This window comes from Galeopterus variegatus, unplaced genomic scaffold (assembly GCF_000696425.1).
Source record: "Galeopterus variegatus unplaced genomic scaffold, G_variegatus-3.0.2 Scaffold2695, whole genome shotgun sequence".
NCBI lineage: Eukaryota > Metazoa > Chordata > Mammalia > Dermoptera > Cynocephalidae > Galeopterus > Galeopterus variegatus.
In genome coordinates this window covers 90,880-96,504 of record NW_007728806.1, presented here as the reverse complement: position 1 = coordinate 96,504, position 5,625 = coordinate 90,880, and the positions used below count along the sequence as shown (strand labels likewise).

The window sequence follows — 5,625 nt, the reverse complement described above, 5'->3', positions numbered from 1 at the left end:
AAAAAAAAAAAAAAAAATCTACCAGGAAAGCAAAAATGAAACAAATAATTACACAACTAATTTCTTATGATTCTAAATATGCTGAGCCTACACTCAGCACAAGGCTTTTGAACTTGCCTGAAACAAACTTCCCCAATTATCCCCATAGCAGCGTCCCTCATCAAATTCAGAGCATCACTCAACTATCACCTTCTCAGTGAAACCCTCCCTGATCATTCTATATAAAAAAGGCATGCTCCCCAATCCAACTTTCCCTATCACCTACCTTGATGTACTTATTTTTCTCTAGAATTTTATCACCATCGGACCATATGTATTTGTTCAGTATCTGTATACCCACTAGAATATCAGTTCCATCAGATCAATAATTTCTGTCTATTTTGTTCACTGGTATCACTTGATGCCAGGAATATAGCAGACAATAAATACTGATGAATAAATGAATGCAATGAAGGAAAGTACAAGTATTATAAGAGTGTATAAAAGGAGAAACCATTAATTTCGTTTGCACTAATATATATACTGTTTTTTATCTATATACATGTCTTCATGTAACAATTTAAAATGTCAATTCTAAATGCTATCATTCATGTTTAAGGCATTAATTTAGGCATTTCAGTTTTTCTTATAAATTATTTTTCAACACTTAAAGCATTTAAAATAGTTACATTACTAAACAAGATTAATATTTTTATACTAAAAGAGAGTCAACCTCTAACATAGCAATTTATTCTCCATGATACAAATTATCTCACCTTAAAAAATGAAGACAAAATGAGATGTACTATTCTACCAGGATTTTAAATTACCATATTCACTGAACTATTACAAGCATCTTACTTTTTCAGAAGTTAAAAAGTAAAAAGAGAAAGAGAAAGATCTAAAATTACCTTCAAGGTTTACAGTCTGTTACCTCTGCATCATATGCTTATAGTTTCCGAAGATATTATTGAATTATGGCACTTACAGCTAAATATCTAAAAAAAAACAAAAACGAAAGAACTGTTTCAAATTTGGTCTATCAGAATCCAAAGGACTGTGTTGTCTGAAAAATAAAACTTTTGTTTTGAAAAGGAATAATACTTTTATTTCCACCTAAGCAATGTTAACCTTTTTTTTTAAATGTTAACCTTTTTAAATAATATAATCTAAAAAGTTAAACAGACCCAGAGACAGAGTTTTCAAACCAGATCACATATGTTTTGAAACTCCAATTAACTAGACTCAACATGATCTTTTGGAGGATAAAAAAAAAAGGTTACTTTAACATTTCTAATAAAATGAATTTGTTACAAGCAATCTATGTGTAGAATGGAACATTTTTTTATTAGTCCATTAATTTCTGATAAAAACATGTTGTTGAAAGAAATCAAGAAGAAAATAGTCATGTGGTAATAATTTAATATGTCCTATTATGCCATCAAAACTAAGAATATTGAATAGATAATATAATAGACTCCCCAAAAGCATGCCTTCTCTCCTCTATTAAGAAAATCAGTAGTCATAATAAACAAAGGAGAAAACCAATATCTTCAGATTAAAAATGTAGTTCAATCTACTATCTATTAATAACTACATCCAAACTGTTTTTAAATACACAAAAAAAGCTGCTGAGGAGACCTGAGGAAAGAAAGTGGAAGCCAGGCTTCTACTGCAGCTTCTGGCATACCTGTGTAGTCTAATTTTGAGCTCTCTCTTTTTGTAGTCCTAAGAGACAAGAGTTCCCATTCTGACTACTAACCCATACTTTCCTGTGGGCAAGTCTTGTATGTACTCCTCACCATGGTCCAGCTCCAGACTTGCTTCAATACTGACAAGAAATATGCAGTAGATGGTGTCCCCTCCACAATCTTAGCTGCCTCTGAAATTGCTGACATTAGTAATATCACTGATAAATTCCTGGAGGCCAAAAATGAGTTCCACAAACATGTGGAGTTTGATTTCCTTATCAAGGGCCAGTTTCTGCAAATGCCCTTGGTCAAACACATGGAACTGGAGAACATCTCATCGGAAGAAGCTGTGGAACTAGACTACATGGAGAAGTACACTGCACCCCAGCCAGAGCAATGCATGTTCCATGATGACTGGATAAGATCAATTAAAGGGGCAGAGGAATGGATCTTGAATGGTTCATAAGATAAGACTTCTCGAATCTGGTCCTTGGAAGGAAAGTCAATAATGATAATTGTGGGACACACGGACATTGTAAAAGATGTGGCCTGGGTGAAAAAAGACAAGTTTGTCTTGCTTATTACTGAGTGCCTCTATGCATCAGACTATTCTCTTATGAGAGTGGAATGTAAAAGAAACAAAGTGAAAGCTCTACACTGCTTCAGAGGTCATGCTGGAAGTGTGGATTCTATAACTGTTAATAGCTCCAGAACTAAATCTGCAGTGGCTCCTGGGATAAGATACTAAAGATCTGGTCTATAGTCCCTACAGATGAGGAAGATGAAATGGAGGAATCCACAAAGAGATCAAGAAAGAAACAGAAAACAGAGCAGTTGGGACTAACAAGGACTCCCATGGTGACCCTCTCTGGCCATAAGAAAACCATTTCCTCAGTTCTGTGTTCAGATAATGAAGAAATTTCCAGTGAATCCAGGGACCACACAATTAGAGTGTGGGATATTGAGTTTGGCAGTCTTAAGTCAATTTGACAGGAAATAAACTGTTTAACTGTATTTCCTATTCTCCACTTTGTAAACATTTGGCATCTAGAAGCACAGATAGGCGTACCAGACTGTGGGATCCCCAAACTAAAGATGGTTCTTTGGTGTCTCTGTTCCTAACCTCACATACAGACTGGGTCACATCAGTAAAGTGGTCTCCTACCCATGAACAGCAACTGATTTCAAGTTCTTTAGATAACATTGTCAAGCTGTGGGATACAAGAAGTTGTAAGGCTCCTCTCTATGATCTGGCTGCTTATGAATACAAAGTTCTGAGTGTAGACTGGACAGACACAGGGCTATTTCTGAGTGGAGAAGCAGACAATAAACTGTATTCCTATTGATATTCACCTACCACTTCCCATGTGGGAGCATGAAAGTGAATACTTTGATTATACAGATTCTTTCTATAAATGAAATGGTAGAGAACCATCAGATGTAGAAAACAGCATTTAGGTTTCTATAATGCTTTTACCCTAACATATCACTATCTTTTTTTCTTTATTTTGTATTTATAATAGTTTGTGATTATAAAATATAAAATGTGGCTGATAGTGTTTGGATGTGTTGTCCCCCCAAATTCATGTGGAAATCTGATCCCCAAGGTGGCAGTTTTGGGACCAGAGTCACAGGGATAGATCCCTCATGAATGGATTAATGCTCTCCCTGGGGAGCAGGTAGTGTGTGAGTTCCCCCTCTATAAGTTCTTGCAAGAGCAGGTTGTTTAAAAGACCTTGGCACCTCCTCCTCTCTCTCTCTCTCTCTCTCTTTTCTTCCTCTCCCATGTGATTTGCATGTACCCACTAGCTGCCTGCTGCTTTCTGCCATGAATATTAGCAGCCTGAGGCCCACATAAGATGCAGCTGTCTCAGAATAGTAAGTCAAATAAACCTCTTTCCTTCATAAACTACCCAGTCTCAGGTATTCTGTTACAGCAACACAAAATGGACTAAGCCAGTGGCCTATATTCTATATCCTATCCAAACTCTTGAAATTAAACTGAGTTTTTAATTCCTTTTTAAAGGTAAAATAAGAAATAAAAATAAATACACAAAAAGCTAAGAAATTTTCAGTTATCCGTTATTTATTATGTAGACATACTTCAAAGTATCTCAAAACAAAATTAAAATTACTGTTAAATATTCCTACTATCACACACATTTTAAAATGCTACTGTTCATTTTAAAACTATAACCTCTGAATGTTACAAGTAAATGTTAAATGTTAAAGGTAAACATTAATCATTAAAGGAATTTCCTTCTGGTTAACTATATTCTTCCAGAACGAAAATGCAGAATTCTTTAATGTACATACATTTTACATTTACAGGACTATGTTTATCAATGCAGATATTAAGTTTAAAAAAGAGTTAATTTATCCAAAAACGTTTTAAAATAACTTCTTTTTTGTTTGTTTCCTTGTTTACTTTTTTTAATTTTTTATTGAAACATATCGATTGTATATATTTATGGAGTACAGACTTATATTTCAATACATGTATACAATGTACACATGTGATGATTTATTCAGGATAATTAGCATATTTATCATTGCAAAATTCATCATTTCTTTGTGATGTACTCATTTGATCTCCTCTCTTCTAGTCTTTGGTAACATGCAGTAAATCATTCTTAATTATAGATTCCTGGGTCAACCATATACCAATAAGGCTTATTTTTCCTACCTAGCTATAATTTTGTGTCCATTAATCAGCTTCTCACCAACCCCTCTCAACCTTCCCTTCCCTGCCTCTAGTAACCAGTTTTTCTCTCTCTCTTTAACAGTCCAACTTATTATTATTTATGTTTTTTTGTTTTGTTTTGTTTTTTTACTGAAGCATAATTAATTATACATATTTAGGGGGTACAAAGTTGACTATGAATAGTTGTGTACAGTATGTGATGGTCACGTCAGGATAGTTACCTTATTCATCATTTCAATACATAATCATTTTTTGTGTCCATTAACCTATTTCTAATTAATTTCCCATTAATACCCCTTCCTCTCCACCCCCTCCCACTTCTAGTAACCGCAGTTCTGTTCTCTCCTTCTAAAAGTTCAATGTATTATTGTGACTGATGTTTCTTTCTCTTTCTTTCATTATTGTTTATTTCTTTATTAATTCAGCTCCCACTTGTGAGTGAGGACATGTGGTTATTTTTCTTTCGCTGACTGGGATGTTTCACTCAACATAATTTTCTCCAGGTTCATCCATGTTGCTGCAAATGGCAGAATTTGACTCTTTTTTAATGGTTGAGTAGTATTCCATTGTGTATATATACCACTTTTTCCTTATCCAGTCATCTGTCGATGGAAATTTAGGTTGATTGCATAAATTGGCTATTGTGAGTAGACATGCGATGAACACGGGAATGCAGGTATCCCTTCAGCATGATGATTTCCATTCCTCTGGGTATATACACAGTAATGGAATATCTGGATCATATGGTAGTTCTATCTGTAGTTGTTTAAGGAAACTCTGTACCATTTTCCATAATGGCTATACTAATTTACAGTCCCACCAACAGTGCAGAAGGGTTCCCCTTTCTACACATCCTCACCAGCATTTATTATTCTTTTCTATAACAGAAAGTCTAACTGGGGTAAGATGATACTTCAAAGTGGTTTTAACTTGCTTTCCCTGATAATTAGTGGTGCTGAGTGTTTTTTCATGTACATATTGCCCATTTGTATGTCCTCCTTTGAGAGATGTCTATTCAGTTCCTTTACACGTTTTTTAATCACGTTATTTGGTGTTTTTTTTACTGTTGTTTGAGTTCCTGTATATTTTAGATATTAATCCCTTGTCAGATTTATAGTTTGCAAATATTTTCCCCCATTCTGTAGGTTGTCTTTTCACTTTGTTGACTGTTACCTTTGCTGTGTAGAAGTTTTTTTTTTATTATTATTATTATTTTTATTTTGTCAATATACAATGTAGTTGATTATTATG

At 34.2% G+C, this 5,625-nt stretch overlaps 1 protein-coding gene and 1 pseudogene across 4 annotated transcripts in view; one reads left to right on the top strand and one right to left on the bottom strand.

Annotated features, from left to right (window-relative positions):
* Nucleotides 1–5,625, bottom strand: part of FUT8 (fucosyltransferase 8 (alpha (1,6) fucosyltransferase)) — a 248,246-nt gene that overhangs the window by 178,760 nt on the left and 63,861 nt on the right. For 2 of the 4 annotated variants that reach the window (XM_008582683.1, XM_008582684.1), the window contains exon 2: nt 891–977. The exons of the other annotated variants lie outside the window; for them this stretch is intronic. The gene's annotated coding sequence lies outside the window, so the exon portion shown is untranslated. The remainder of the gene's footprint in view (nt 1–890; nt 978–5,625) is intronic. 4 annotated transcript variants of the gene reach the window in all.
* On the top strand, nt 1,783–3,049 carry LOC103598644 (annotated as a pseudogene).